The sequence below is a fragment of the Symphodus melops genome (assembly GCF_947650265.1).
Source record: "Symphodus melops genome assembly, chromosome: 5".
Lineage (NCBI taxonomy): Eukaryota > Metazoa > Chordata > Actinopteri > Labriformes > Labridae > Symphodus > Symphodus melops.
In genome coordinates this window covers 10,960,560-10,976,716 of record NC_136695.1, presented here as the reverse complement: position 1 = coordinate 10,976,716, position 16,157 = coordinate 10,960,560, and the positions used below count along the sequence as shown (strand labels likewise).

Here is a 16,157-nt window from a genome sequence, read left to right as displayed (position 1 = left end):
ACACATAAAGTAGGGAACAGAAATACAGAAAGAGCTTCTGCTGGCCAGCAGACTTATAGAAAAACAGAATAACAAAATAAAAATATGCAGTTTATGACTTGGGTCTTCAACCAAATGAATAGTTTGAATCAACGCCAGGGTATTAAAGGCTTAGGCTACGAATCCATTACCTGTGGCAACATTTTAATGGACAGCAAAAAAACTCTTACTTATGCATTTTAGGAAAAGTCAAACTTCCAGATATTCATGGAGCCACTAATGATACATATTAAACTTGGTTTTGTGTGATCATATTAAAGTTACAGGCGTTCATCCAACTTCATGAAGCTTTGATCTAATACACAGAAGGTGTAAATTCTCACATATATATCATTATATTTCCTTTATGAAATGACAGAGTTCATCAGCTCAATTGCGGTTGCCCCCGTGACCTACCCTAAGTATTAGTGTTGGCTAAAGTTTGCATGTTCAGTTTCTGTCTTAGCCAAACCATGGAGTCTAATTTCCCCACATAGTCATCTTAGGTCAAAGTGGGATCTTTCACATAAAAACACATTTTGAAGTTGCTGCGTGGAGGATTTGGCAGTCTGTATCATTGTAGCTAATTGTAATACATTTGACATTGAAGATTGTATTGCATTGTGCAGAAAGAATAATTCAATACAATCAACATTGGCAGTGATCCACTTTGTCCATTCTTAATTATTTATCAGCATCAAAAGCATTACAGTGAGGGAATGATTAAATCCAACACCATGGAGGCAGGCAACAAACATCATTCACATTAAGTTTGTGAACATCAGGAATGCCTCCAAAGGTTATCCTTGAAAACGCAATGTGAACATAGCGTGTCTACGTTAAAGGGGACTTTTAGTGGGGAACAAACAGAGACTTATTACCAGCGTTTACAGCTCTTTTGAGTACTACAGAGTGTTATTGTCTGCTTTGCCTCATTGTTTCACTGCCCTGCTGCTATTTTACTGTCGGTTTCCCCCCAACCTCCTTATCCCTCTTATATAGTGTGGTGTTTGTTTCAGCAGGGAGATTTTTTGAGAGAGTATCCCTTAAAAACCTTTAAAAAGACTTTATCTGCTAAGCATCATTAACAGACAGGCACCATAACAGACATGCTAGTGTATATGGTTGAGTATTAAACGTATCAAGAATGGATTAAAATAACTAAGTATTATACTCGTGTTTTATTTATGGATCCTCCTCAGGTCTTTTTCGCCGATCAATATTGACAATTGTCAACTTCGAGTTCATTTTCAGTGGTGTGTCATGATAGTGTTCTCCGGCGATGGTCTTACTGATTCCTCTTCCTGGACTTTCATGTGTGGTTCTTGTGATTGTGAGCTGCTCTGCGTGCCTACTAAGCCTCCAGGCCACTATCTGGAACTGCATTCCCTGTTTGGTCATCCGCCTGGCCCTTCTCTAGATCTGATCTGTCTGTCTAGCCAACATTTTAAAACCTTTTAATGAAAAATTAACATTTTATAATTTACTTGTGATACTTTAATGTGGCAGTAAGCAACATGAACATACTATTAATAAAAAAAAAAAAAAACTTACCTCATTACACTCGACTAAGCCAGACCACCAAGTGAAGCACTAAACATGCCCACAAACTGTTGTCACTGCAAACGATCGGTTCCCCTCAGTTTATTATAACAGACTCAGAAGACAGATATACTGACAACCTATCAATACATCTGTCAAAATAGTTAAAAAAGTAGCAAGTGGTATGTGCCGCACAGCCTTTGTGCTCTCTATTATGGTTTTGGTTTTGTTTATGTTTCATTTCAGTGTTTTTGAGTTCTGTTTTATTTATTCCCTAGTGTTTCCTTATTCCTAGTGTTTGAAGTTGTATTTCTGGTATTCAGTATTGTCTTGTTTCCTGCCTCTCTGTGTTTTCCTCCTGTCTTGATTACCCTGATTGTCCTCACCTGTTTCATTAGCCTCACCTGTGTCTGATTACCCCTTTATTTAGTCTCTGTGTTTTTTACCCTCTGTGTTGGTTCTTTGTCTTTTGTAGTTTGATGGTGTGTCTCCCTCTGCTCCTGGATTTACTTTGTTTTTCTCCACATGGCTTTTTGGACATTTTTACTATTCAAGTGAGTTTTGTTTTTGCCTTTTGTTTTATTAACCCTTTTTTCATTTTTACCTGCTATTGGGTCCTCCTTACGTGTTTTCTACCCGTGTCCGTGACACTCTCAGCACCACCACAGAGAGAGGGAGAATGTAAGATTAAGAGAGTAGTTGACATAGGTCACAAAGAAGACAGATAATTCTGGTTTGTGAAGAGTCCCAAGGACGACGCTTTTATTTCATAAAGAAAAAAAAACAAAGGGGCACATGCCCACAGATCAAATTATCAACAAAAAGGTTTTTGTCGACAGTAAAAAATGTGGATGACAAAACTTGCCTTTTTTATTTACATTGCTGATTAATTCTAAGTACTCTTATCCATGACAGTAAAATAATTTAAAGTGACCTTCTCAACTGATATTATCCCACAGGCTTCAGGCAGAATTACTTACATGACACTAATGTGGATATTGTAGCTGTGTATCAGCACATCAAAAGAAGCATCGGCGACACCACAGTGAACAGGGAGAGAAGATCAGGTTCTTCTGTAGGATATCAAATTCTGCAAGGTCCAATAAAGTTTATCTTGTCTTTGGCGACCGAGACACTTAAGTCCAACTCAATATTCTCAATTGTCACTGCCTGCTCACATTAAACGACAATGCAACAATTTCAAGCTGTGAATAAGTCATTCATAAAGCAGGCTGTATGATGCATTGTCATGGGGAGGCTAAGGTTACCTCTGTGGTGACTTGTTGTCAATAATCACACTGTGTATACTGCTGGAAAGATTCTGCAAGACGTTTCCCCCTTCATGGAAAATAATCTTTGATGCAAATTTGTTTTGTTGCTGAGACTCTGATTCAGTCCAAGACCAAGACTGTTCTGGTTTCCTCAAAGTCCGAAGTGGGCTCATTTTTACCTACCAGAGGTTTCAACAAGTGGGATTAAAAACCAAAACTATTTAGTTCCTTGACTGAGAACATTTCTGTTTTGCCATGCGTCAACACTTGCTGATTGTTTTTCCCTTTCTTTGAAAATATTGTTGAAGTTATATCAAGGCGTTGTATAATGCTTTCCTAGTCTTCTGACAAAGTTCTTGTACACCACAGGTCACCCACGACCCTCTCGCAACCATTCACACACTCGTGTAAGAGTTTGGGATGTAATTTCTATTTGTACATTTACATTGGATCCCCATTAGTAATTATTCTTCCTGGTCCAGAATGAGCTAATCACATTCATACACTGATGACGAAGCAATTGTGGGTTAAGTGTCTTGCCCAATTACATATCAGACATGTAGCTGCAGGAGCTGGGGATCGAATCCCCAACCCCTCTATTGAGAGATGACCGACTATCAACTGAGCCACAGTCATCTCTCATAGTTCAACTTCAAGCTTGGTCAGCGTACTTGAACAAGGAAAGACAAAAGTGATATATTCTTTTCAATAACAATGAGAAAAGAAGACAGCACCAGCTTGGATTGGGATTGATCCACATTTTAAAGTTGATCTGTCATGATCACTCGTACTAGTTCAAACGTTAGGTGTGGGGAATGAGTAAGTGCATTGTTGCTTTCAGTTTGACTTTACCTTTTCCTCTGAAGGAGTAAAGAGACCGATGCAGGTCTCTGTGGGTTTGGTCTAGTCGCTGGAGATTTATGATAGAGGCTATATTTAGACTAACTGAGGACACCATTATTCAAAGTGACAGATCAGAGGTTGGCACTTGAGTAATATTTCACGTGAATAAATAACTCTCCTTGGCGATGCATACCATCTCATTACTTATCTGCTGCTGATGTCATTGACTCTGTCAACCATTCCTGAAGTAGAAATACAAACTGTAGGGGTTAAATAGTACCAAGTTTTCCTCTGGGGTAGGATTGACCGTTCCTTGTCTGTTAACAGTAAAATAAGGAAAGCAAATGATCCATCATCAAGAGACAGAGAAGCAGTGATTTATTAATGGCCGCTCAGTCCAGTCTGTAGCAAATCATCCAGAACAGATGCCCTGATCCAGCTCACTGGCATCTCAGCCCTCCCTCTTCTCTCCAACTCTGTAGTCTGGGAGTCAAGGAAGCTGTCACTCATCATCAGGCAGTCAAGTGGGAAGCCAGAGCTTTATATGGATGCCGAAGTAGAGAGGGTTACAACGACGCCAGCGGCTTTGAATCTCCCAAACCATGGGCTGGTGGAGTTATTTTTAGTAGAAGTAAAGAATGTACAGTAGCAGTTGCAGATTATTCTAAGTAATTCAACACTTCTTCATATTGTGTTATTAGGACCTTTTGATATTTCTCATACATTTGCATGCATAAATTACAGTGATAAATAAATGGCACTTAACATTTCTAAAAATAAATCAGTCTTGACAGTCATGAATTAATTTAGGCTCGTGTGTCTCCTGGGTAACAGTACAGAGCAAGAGTGCCGAGTGTTGTATATTTCCAATTTGTATTTTCTCCACTGAAATCAAAAATAAGCCCAGAAAAATTGCGAGCTGGCAAATTTTCTAAGTTATGCAGTGGATGGTTCAGAGAAACAATAAAGTCCCAAACATGCTTGTGCAATTACCTTCAATCCTCTGGAATTTCAGACCACTGCAGAAGCTGAAAGAACGTATAAAGCGATGTGACAACTATTGATTATCTTTAAAAATACAACTATTATGGTTGAAACAGTAACATCAATCAATATATATTTCACTTAAAGTATTATTCCTAAATTAATAGTCTCTGAATTGCTACATTTTCCAGTTAAATATAACTTGCTGATGTCAAATAAATTGCAGTACGAGACATGCCAAAAAGCAACATTTAACCTTTCACAGAAAAAAAAGTACTTTCTTAAAATATGTTGTAAGTTTATTATTACACAGCAAAACCTCTGGTCTTATGAGACAGTCTAGATAGGCAATAATTGTATTGTTTTTCTCTTCTTGTGAGCTATGCTTTTCTCCAATGTCCACAGCTGTAGTGTTACAGGAGAAATGTACTGAATGGGAATGCGAGCAAAATAGATTACATTTGCACATCAACAACAAAGCTTTACAGCTTGTGCTCCTTCACTATTTTCAAGTGGAAAATACAAACTATTGTCAGAAACATGTTTTCCACAAGAGTTTAACTCATACACTAAGCATTCCTACTTGTGTTATACCCTCTACCAACAAGAAATCTGAAAGCTCAAGAAGTGACAACCAATAAAAAAAGTGAAAGCATCTAACCAGCTAAAGACCTCAAAAGACTCTAATCAGACTCTTGTTTCATGAATTGGTTAATTCAAAAGATTGAATTGAAGAAATTTTTCTTTTATTTCTACAAAGATGAACTACTAATAGGCAATGATGATTTCTGTCTCAGTAATCTAGGTATGTTTGATTTGTCTGACTCACTTCCTGACCACAAAACCCAATTCAACATTTTTTTTATAGCTGTTCAATGTATCTGATTGCTCAATCTAGGAAGTGTCAGAGTGTTGCCTGAGGATCCAACATGAATTCACTGTTAACATGTTCCCTACAAACGGAGTCAATGCAAGTCCAACTTGAGGACATTGTAATCATCATCTTTCAAGAAAGCATTTCCCATTTCTAAGAATCATTAACATTGTTGATTATTTGAATTGTGTTCCTTCTGTATTTTAACTTCATTTTTCCACAATGCATGTCCAATCCCTGATTGTCAGACAAAAACATGGTCCTTTAAAGGCTCATATCCAGAATCCAGAACCCAGGATCCAAAGTCGCTCATCAGGCTTTCTTCTCTCTGTTGAGCCGGAGGCAGTGCTGTCACAAATGTTTTTAACAAAAAGTGGTAATTGTGATAAATTGGGAAGACTGACTCACTAATAACGATAAAAATATCCATGGCGGACAAACAAAGAAAGACATGAATGTTATATAGGTCCAGCTTTAAAAAATAGCCAATATCTCAAACTCAGTTCAGCCTTTTAAACTGTATATGTCAGATACTGGTTGCAGTAACATACTGAAACAATGTAGTACCCTTACCCCCAAAAAACTCCCTTACAAGCATGTATGAGAACCATATACGGTAAATATTAATGGACGAAGCCTGAGTGACATCACCCATCTGTTATGGCAGGAGGCTCATCGGCAGCCGCCATCATGATGGGAATCCTGTCTCAGTCTCACTTTCAGTCAACCTAACGACAGGGTTAGAGCCGCAGCTGGGGCGGCGTTTAAGCCTCTCGGCTAACCATTGCATCGAGCCCAACTGTCAATCAAGTCAGCTAACAATGGATAACATGTATCTTTTTCAAAATCATAATAGAGCCATTAAAAACAAAACCCCCCAAAAAACCTGTCGTGTGTGTGCCAATTTTGACAATGACTAATCAGACCTATTTGTTTTTTTGTAAACATGGTAATTTATGCTGTAAAAACTGCATTGTTGCCTGATGTGTGTATGTGACTTCCGGTGTTCCTGGAGCTAGCCTCAAGAGAAAACTTGATGTACTGCATGATTTTGCGCTTCCAAAAAAATAATGTTGACAAAATAAGGAATTACTATCCCTTGCTCTGTGAGTAGATTGCAAACTCTTTACATTAGGTAATGTTGAGTAACTTTGGTAAAAAAGATGGAGGGATTTGACCTATTCTATTGTTAGGGAATCTGTGAGAATGTGCTCCAGGTCTCCATGCCAAATTTGACTCCTGAAGAGTGCTTGGCTCAGCAGCTAAAATCTCCAAGTTTCTAAACGGAGCCATTAGTGTTGGGTAGACGATTGGTCTGGCCTCAGGGCCTTGTTGAGCGGCAGGGGTCTTGTGGTAGGAAGTTGTGGTCAGTAGAAGGCAAGAAAGGGCTTGGGAAGCGTGAAGTACAAAACATAAGGCCTGCTGGCTGGACCGGAGTGTGAAAGAGATAGGGTGTCTGGGAAAATATGTGGATATTTTGGATTCATCCCATTTAGAGACCACAGAGGACACAAAATCTCAGTGTCCATCCTCTCCAGCAGTCTCCTGACAAGCATACGCATAAGCATAACTTGTTATTGTATATTAAGCAAATGTTATTTCATTCTGTCCTTTTTGTTTTGTCTGTTTTCCATGGAGGAGAGAAGTAGACTTTTGAGGGCTGTATGAATGTACTGTATGTACAAGACAACTGTTTTCCAGGGTGCAAATTAAGGAAACAATGCACTACATGTGCATTTTAAGGGTATGAAGGCCACTGAGTTGTACAGTACTTTGTTTTTAACATTCACAGGTTAAACTTTAATGAAAAGTCAGTTTACCTTGTGCAGTCTCCTTTATGCTGATGTTAGGGGTGTAAATTATTGAAAAACACATTGGCAGTATCACTTCCACATTCCCATGCTTTCACGCAGCAGCAAAGCCTGCATTTAGCCTCTGTCTAAATCTTAAAAAGTATAAATGCCTTGCAAAGACTGTGTACAACTGCAGAAAGCCAACCAAAACAATTAACATCAAAGAAGACACCCGACTCTCAGATGAGCTGCAGAAGACAGGCTTCCTCCTCTCTGGCTTTATGGATGTTCTAACCAGGCAAAAAAGATCGCCACCCTTAGCATAGCCATTTCTGACACAGTCCTCTGGGATCCCTCTACCTGTCCCCATCCTTCCTCCTGCTCAATGCACAACCATTAGTGTTCCTAGCCAGAGGTATAGTGGCCTGTGGCAGAAGCCGGCAGGCAGCCTCGCCACCTCGTCTGGATATCTCAAACAGCTATGCGGCCTCATTGGATGAGGTCCCCGATCAATGACCCAATAGTTTGCCTGGTGGGATCCCACATGTGCGACACCCCCTGCCTGCTGCCGCCGTACCTGCTGCGTATTTGCCTCCTGTGAAAAACAAGCAGACTAGCTGCCAAGGGACCTCCCTCCTCCAGCTGAAATTTGGTAAGAGAAGCAGTGATCCGACATTCTGGCTGTCTTCCTTCCCATGATACACCTGGACTTCACTCAGCTTCCGAGAATAGTATTACATCTCTAGGAGCCGTCTGCTCATGCAAGAATCATCCACATGGCCCAGACCAGCTAAACAGCGGACCCTGGAGCTCTCTCAGTGGCCCCTCATCATGAAGGCAGCAACAAAAGTCATCTGCACATTTTTAGTTCAGTTTTACATCTCTGGACCTATTCCCACATTTTGCCGTTGTATTGGGAATTTCAGCAGGCTGCTCAGCCTGAACACCTGGCTGTCCTCTGCCGACCCCACTCACGGTTTGAATTTTATTGACAACTTCAACATTTTTTGGGAACAAGAGGAGCTTTATGGTCCGGATGGGCTCTGCACCACCTCAACTGCGATGAATCCCGGGTCCTGTCAGATAAAATAGTGTGTGAAATCTCTCTTTCACCAGCTCCTCCCAGGGTTATTATTTCATGCCCAATCTCGTCTTTATATGAACAGAAATGACCAAAATAGTAGAAGATGACGCTCGCTAGGACCCTGTTCCTCTCTTTACAAGTTCATGCCGCTCCACTAAAGGGGGCGTAATATTTCTGAGAATCGTGCCTAACGACTGACCAATTACAACAGAGCAGACCGGCAAACCAATCAGACTTGGCACATGTGGGGACCCTGATGTGGGGGATTCTGAGTATTAAAAATACAGGCAGATGAGATGGGCTGCATTGAGCGGCAATCCACGAAAACAGACATTTTTTTTTTAATATTAGCGATAGTGAACATACCTTTAGTCTGCACATGAATTAGCTATATGAACCCCCAAAAGGCCATAACATGGGAGATTTAAATAAAACATGGACTCAGCCTATGCTATATATTCCTTTAGTTGAGCACTTACATTACCTTAAATATTTCCAAAAGTTACCTTGTAAATCATACTTGGATACATCATAAGTACTCGTCTTTCTCAGGTCAATTTCATTCATTGATTGTATTGATTCAACAAAGAGTTGTTGTTTTTTTTTTGACTGTGGGGGGCGGACGGTATAGAAAATCATTCCCATGATGCATCCCGTGAGCCTCGACGTCATCTATTGTTATTGTTTTGTTTGAAAGCCCCCAAGTAGCAGATTTTCCATACTGTACATTTAAGTCCACATTGGATTTGATGAGTTGGAGATCTGTAAATCACTTTGACAGTTACAGCGAATGATTATAAAAACTGGCAAACTCACAAGCTACCTATACCTGTCATGTTATTCTCATGGAAAAGGTGTTTCAACATAAAAAAAAGAATACACTGACCAGGGCATGCGGAACAAGCAGCAAAGCCTCAGTAAAGCTGTTTATTGACTGGTTGGCAGTACATTTTTACCAATACAGGGCGCCACAAAAAAATGACCTTTATTCTTTAATGTTAAGATCAGTTAACGATTTGTATTGGTCAGTCGTTACATGCATACCGGCGTGTCATCTTCTTCTTGTGTCCTCTATATATGAGCTGTCTGCAAAGAAAACTTTCACCCGTGGTTGCACATTCATTTATTCAACTACAAAAAAATCCCACAACCTAAGGGCAACATAAAAAGCTAACCCATAATTTGTTTACTTCTAACACCAAAGGTTCCTCTCATCTGATCTCAGTTTGGGAAGCCTCTGGAACATGAAGGGGGATTTCTTTGAGGTAAGGGTTAGCCAAACTATCCCCACAACTCATGTGGCTCACTTAACGTACACTGGACTGTACTGAGGGAGAGCTGTGGTTCTATTTAATGTCTGAAACAATGATACCTTGGAACAACAGCTGTGATTAGCAGTATAATGGGTGACCATGCATCTAATCCAGACTGATTTCAACACACATCAGTCATCCTGTTTTTTTTTATTGTCAACTCACAATGAAAGCTCAACTATTTATTCTTACCACACACTCGCACGCGCACACGCAGACACAGACACACACAGCCTTTTAGACTAATTCAAAACTGGAGCGTGAATAAGGCATCCCTGAAGTGTATCTCTACCTTAGACAAATCAAATCAGCCTCATTAGATCAGGAAGCAGTGTATAAAATGAAACACCCTGGGCCTTCAGGAGATGACTGAGATCTCCTGGTTTCTCTTTCCCTTTCCTGTTATCCACCCTTTGTGTTCCCTGCGTGCTTTCCTCAGGGAGAGACGGAACATCTGAAGACGATCAGAGAGGATTGATCTTAACCTTGTCTGAAGGGAGCCCAACACATGCAGCGACAGTAGGCTACAACAAAGATGGTCATCATGTCTGTGAGGTCTTGGCAGGATGACTCATGCTGGGTTATATATTGGTCACAGCAGAGCTTCTGTTCTGGAGTTCGCCACACTTCTCAGAAGATCATCTTTCCAACCACCAAAGGGCTAAATTCCACAAGTTTGGTTTAACTCATGTTACTTTCACCTTAAGCAGAGGGGGGACAGCAGAGGTGGAGCAGCAGGTGTAATCTGCTACTTAAAGATGAAGGTGGCTTTCAGGCCAAACATGACAAAAATAAATGGTTTGGGGCAACAACAAAAAAGAGACCAAAACAGGGTTAAGAAAATAAACATGTTTCAGCTGTTGCATATGCTCACGTTATGATAGAGAATATAAACATATACAGATGCAAACTGTGAATTGTAATATCCCAGAGGACGTATTTTGCCTTCATTATGTGTTCTTTGGTCCTCATATATCAAGCCAAATCCTCCAAGTACAGATAATGACTACCAGAACAATCTTCATTTGTTTACTGCACAAGTTTTCAACCTGAACTCAGAGCACTCAATTTGAGCTGGCTTTTCATCATCCTCCACCTATCATTAGTTCTCTGATACTTTACTAGCCTTCATTATAATTGCTGTCTTGGGAAACACTTGCTCAAATCTTACCAAATCAGTGAACCACTTACTGAATGTATAATATAATATGATGAGTCAGCCTTCAATAGTATCAATACATTCTTTACTGAAACACCAATATGACTCATAATCTATGTGCTCTATCGTGCTTTCCTTTTTTTAAAGGACATGTTACAGTCTTCTGTCTGAGCATTATCTTTGCAGTATATTGCAAGCAAATGGGTTGTTAATGAATGTCAAATGACTGGAACACCTCAATCCATCCTAAAGTATTTCATGAGTTGGACCGAAATATGGTTAGCTATTGCTTTTTAAATCCAGTCCGGACAAACTGTTCGGTTCGTGATTTGACTAGGCTATTATAGCTTGTTTACAGTATGAGATGATTGTAGAACCAGTCCAAAATTGGTTATTCCTCGGCACATGCTCCAGCATTTGACCAAGTTCAATGAAAACCAATCCAGCAGCTTTTCATAACTCATCTGACAAACAGTGAAGCAAAATCCTTGGCGGAGTTACAAAAGTCTTCTTATTGGTAGGAGAAGTGTCGACAGAAGAACCACGAAGGAATGTTGATTTGTAAGCAAATATAAATGATTCTTGTTGGACTTGACAAATTGGACTATGAAAAAAAAAGATTGGTCCACTAATTTAAACATCAAATCAAAAATTGAATCAGATTTTTGATATTATAGTTAACACTATGTTAAGTTAAACTGAATGTTAAGTCTGTTTCTTTAGATTTTTGTGCTCTTTTCAGTTTGTCATCAATGTAAACAGCATAACAAAAAAATGTAAACAAATTTAAAACACTGAAAAGAACAAACAATTGAACTGTTTATCTAGAAAATATTCATTAGATTTATGAATATTGTTATTGTTATGATATTGTTTATTTGTAGCATCATTACAAAAGGAGTGAAAGACTGAGACCATTATGCATGACTACAGCTCGGGGTTGAAGACAATGATTTTTGTGTAGAGCTTATTAACAGGGATATTTTTCATTTTTGTACTTCATTTTCTCTTACTCTGCCACACTGCACTCTGCACACTGTATCCTCTCTTCAGTGATTATCATTTAGCACTCATTGATTTTTACTAGCATTTTATATTGCTTGTATAACACCAGAGGTGCTACAGTTTAATTTTCCAGCCAAGTGCCAGACACTCCTCAGAAACTCTTCAGTTCCATACATTTTGTCATTTTTGTAGCTTCAGCTTTAATGTCCTGCCTTCAGCACTTGGAGGATTTATGCGGGAGTCATTCTAACATCCACAAGAGGTTTATGAACCCCAGTAAAATGTTATTTTGTTCGGTCTTCCAAATGGTCGGACCACAAACCATCCAATCACTGCATTAACAGTCAGTATTGACCTGTTTTTCTGTTGCGGCCTGCTTCCATGGCATCCAGTCAAGACTGTCGAGAAAGGCCTCCAGCCCAAACCTTTGCTCTGATGGAGTTTGCAAACTGAGCCAAGGACTTCATATTCTACAATTGTCCAGAACTTTTGGACATCTTCCATGGTCTTTTATTGGCTTTGGTCCTTTGGATTCTTTCCTTGATCGCAGCATCAAACCCTTGAGTATCTGGGATGTTTCCGTGTGAACCAAGGATCTCATGAGGTCAGATTTTTGAAAGCATTCCATGTGGTGTTTGCCGAAAGTGTTTGTCTGATCAGATCTCTGTTTGATACGCTGCATTAGAGACATGTTTATTCTGACTGAGGTGTACATTCATATCAGCAGGACATCTTGGCTAACCTGCTGAGCTTTATGATTTTAACATTGAAAAGATGAGTATACTAACCAAACCTTGTGAAATTCTCAGAGTATTATATTTCGACTAGTGAAAAACGTCTCTTCTTACCATCAATATCCAATTTAAGTGCAATGTATTATTAGAGTGGACAATATTTATCATTTATACAACTTGTCCATTTGAAGTCCTGCATGAATTTCAAAGTTTATGAGTTCTTATGTAACTCATTTTTATAGCCTCGCATTTGAAAACTATAATTTTAAACTAATTTTAACCTCAACAAGTACAATCTTTGGACACTTCTGGCTCATCTAATAATTGGAAATTGCATAAATGGAGACAACATACCAATGTGTCTCCATTAATATGAATTAGGATCATAGTCATGTGCCTGTATTTTAAAACCATCCCTGTTTTACAAAGACTCATTTGGTGTAATTACTCTTGTTTTTGACTCGTGATCAAGGTTTGTGTATTTCATACTTTTGACTGGATGAATGTAATGTATTCAACTTTACAGTAATTTTGTGTTGGGGAAAATCCTGGACTATTTTTGTTTCATTTAAAATGGCATTGACAGCATATGCACTGTTATCATTTCCAATGAGAAATAAATCCTGTACTCCTATGAGTGTGGTGTTCCTACATTTGGCGGAAATAGCACAACATCTTAAACTGTACAAGTGAGAAGTACATTTTCCCACCACAAAAGCATTACATGAAGGAGACTTGACTCAGAACAGGCAGGGAATTGACACAGAAATAGAACAGTGGAAAGTAAAACTGTTGGGGGAGCGTGCGTTGCTTTTTCTTTTGACTGTAGTGACCCAGGTTCAAATTGTCAACTAGTAACGCGATAGTGTTAATATTTGTCATAAAGCTGTGTTAACCTACATTAATTTGTTTATTTATTTCTGTATTTTCTCCAAGTGGAGTACTTGTTATATTCTGTTGGAGCTGCAGGACATGATGATGAAAATGATGAAGGGCTTTCAAAAGGCCCGTGTCCCTATGAAATACAAATACCCTTTTATTGTGTTGGCCTGGCCATACTGTGCACAATTCTTTTGGGCTTTTAGTGCAGGAGGAAAAGAACATTAATACATCCTTATAGTACCCTAGGGCTTTAACTATTAATAATGTCAGATATAAAACAATAAAGCCCAGGGAAATTATGGCCCTTCATGATAAAAGGTACTTGGCATGCTGCCTGAACTGATCATTCTTTAACTGGAAAGCTATAAGATGTGATCACAAAGGTGTCTGTGACTGTAAACACCCAATGTCTGTTTACAGGAGTTTTTCTGGAAGAGACACAGATCACTAATATGCTCAGAATGTATAAGGTGAATTTAAAAAAAGTTCTTTTTTATTAAGAAAGTTTCCAGTTTCAGTATATTTTATGTAAAATTACAGATGTCAGTAGCTTAGTTGTGTCCGTATTCCCTGCAACTACACAGCAACAGCTAGCGGACAAAGCAACAGCATCAGCTATTATATAGAATATATGCTTTTATATAAATTTTACATGTAGTCCAACATCAACAAAAGAGCGGAGAACAACATTCTGGCGAACAGCTATTTCATTTACAACTTCACTTATACGTTAAATAAAGTTATTAACTAAGCGCAAATGCATGAACTGACTATTGTACACATGCTTTTGACACTGCTGTAACTTACTTCTGACACTGGATAAATGCTATGGTTCAGTTCCCAATGTATACGTATCTGTCGCCTTCCCCCCTCATGGCTCTGTTGATGCCATCCTGCTTTCCCCAGCATACTCCTGTTTTAAGGAGGGCAAAGAAAGTCAAGCAGATCACTGCAACACTCCAAAGATTCTTTGAATCCACTGCCTGGGATAACCTCTTAGCCCCCACTGATGACATCAATGAACATGTGGACACTGTTTCATTGCACATCTCTTTCTGTGTGGACAACATAATCCCCTCCAAAACAGTCTCAATCTTTCCCAACAATAAACCCTGGATCACCAAAGAGCTCAAGAAGATTCTCAACAGGAAGAAAAGGGTCTTATTCTCCGGCTCCCTAATGGAGAAAAACAAGGTCAACAGAGAGGTCAAGCATGCCATAAAAACTGCCAAGAACAAAAAGAAAGTGGAGGAGAAATTAACGCAGGGTAACCTCAGCTTAGCTTGGCAGGGCCTTAAAAACATGGCTGCTGAGCCAACAACACCACCCAACTGGAAGAAACAGTATCCATGCTCAAGCCCAGTGACTCTACAGCTCTTACCTTCAGCAAAGAGGATGCAGAGTGAGCCCTCAGGAGGACAAGGGAGAGCAGCACCCCTGGTCCAGACAACATGAGTGGCCGCATCCTGAGGGACTGTGCCAGGCTGACGGGGGGCGTGTTTCAGAACCTATTTCAGAGAACTTTGGACAGCAGTACAGTACCCCACCTGTGGAAACACTCCACAGCTATCCCGATCCCCAAGAAGGACCTCAGGCCTGTGGCCCTCACCTCTCTTGTGATGAAAGCCATGGAGAGGATCATAAAACAACACATTCTCAGAGAAACTGAAACACTGATGACACAGTTGTCCTGCCTCTGCTGTCAGGCCACTCTCATCACCACGGACCAGCTCTTTAGGAGTTTGTGGAGTGGTGTGACCGTTGCCTAGACAAATGGCGGTGACCTTCCCCAACAAAGCAGAGGGATCTGGCTGCAGCAATAAACGCGTTCATCCACGGGAAGCCTGTTGAAGTAGTCAAGGAGTACACTTACCTGGGTACCATCTTTGACAGCCTGCTGAAATTCTCCTCCAACACAGAGGAGATTCTCAGAAAATGTCAGCAATGGAAATACTTCTTCAGGAAACTCAATTCCTTTGGAGTCAGCAAGAACATCCTCCTGACTTTCGACCACTCCTTCATCGAGAGCACCATTATATTCTCTATAACCAGCTGGCTCCACTCCACCAGCCTCCAGAACAGAGACTGCCTGCCATCATAGCAATACGGTCACTTTATTCTTTCAGTATTCATCTGTTTATATAGCTCTAGTATATATTTATTCTGTTGTTCTATTGTTTGCCATGCACCACTATCACTTTATTATCTGCTTGGAATGCAGATTGTTGCTCTAAGCTGAGGAGCATGAGCTTGTGCTTGCTACAAAAAGCCAATGGGGTTTGGATCAGTAACATCATCACAGTGTGATATCACACTCAATTTTTTAACGAGAGGGGCTAGGGACCAAGCGTTTCATGCGGCTACTGCTAACAGAAGGAGGAAGGAGAAGCCGCGTTTCCACTGACTTTTGAGTGTTTTGCACAGTGTTTTGTCTTGTGCCTAAACATGCACAAGACACTAAAGAGCATATACAACCAGAGAAAGCATAATAAGGGACCTTTAAGTAACTGGTAGCATCAATCACTACACTTTACAACACTGCCCAACACTACCGAATACAAACACAATACTCACACACGTGATACTAACCTTCCATCTTTCCTTCGTTCACTCATTTGGCACTGCACGAGTGAGGTAAGTCCTTGAAAACTGCGC

At 39.9% G+C, this 16,157-nt stretch overlaps 1 long non-coding RNA gene across 2 annotated transcripts; it reads left to right on the top strand.

Moving 5' to 3' along the window:
- The first annotated feature begins 1,956 nt into the window (after positions 1–1,956).
- On the top strand, positions 1,957–13,380 carry LOC306823984. 2 transcript variants are annotated; one of them, XR_013779076.1, is made up of 3 exons: positions 1,957–2,114; positions 9,614–9,674; positions 12,279–13,380. It is a non-coding gene; the product is annotated as an uncharacterized lncRNA (long non-coding RNA). The 2 variants fall into 2 exon arrangements; XR_013779077.1 differs by lacking the exon at positions 12,279–13,380 and adding an exon at positions 10,162–11,597.
- Positions 13,381–16,157: the final 2,777 nt, after the last annotated feature.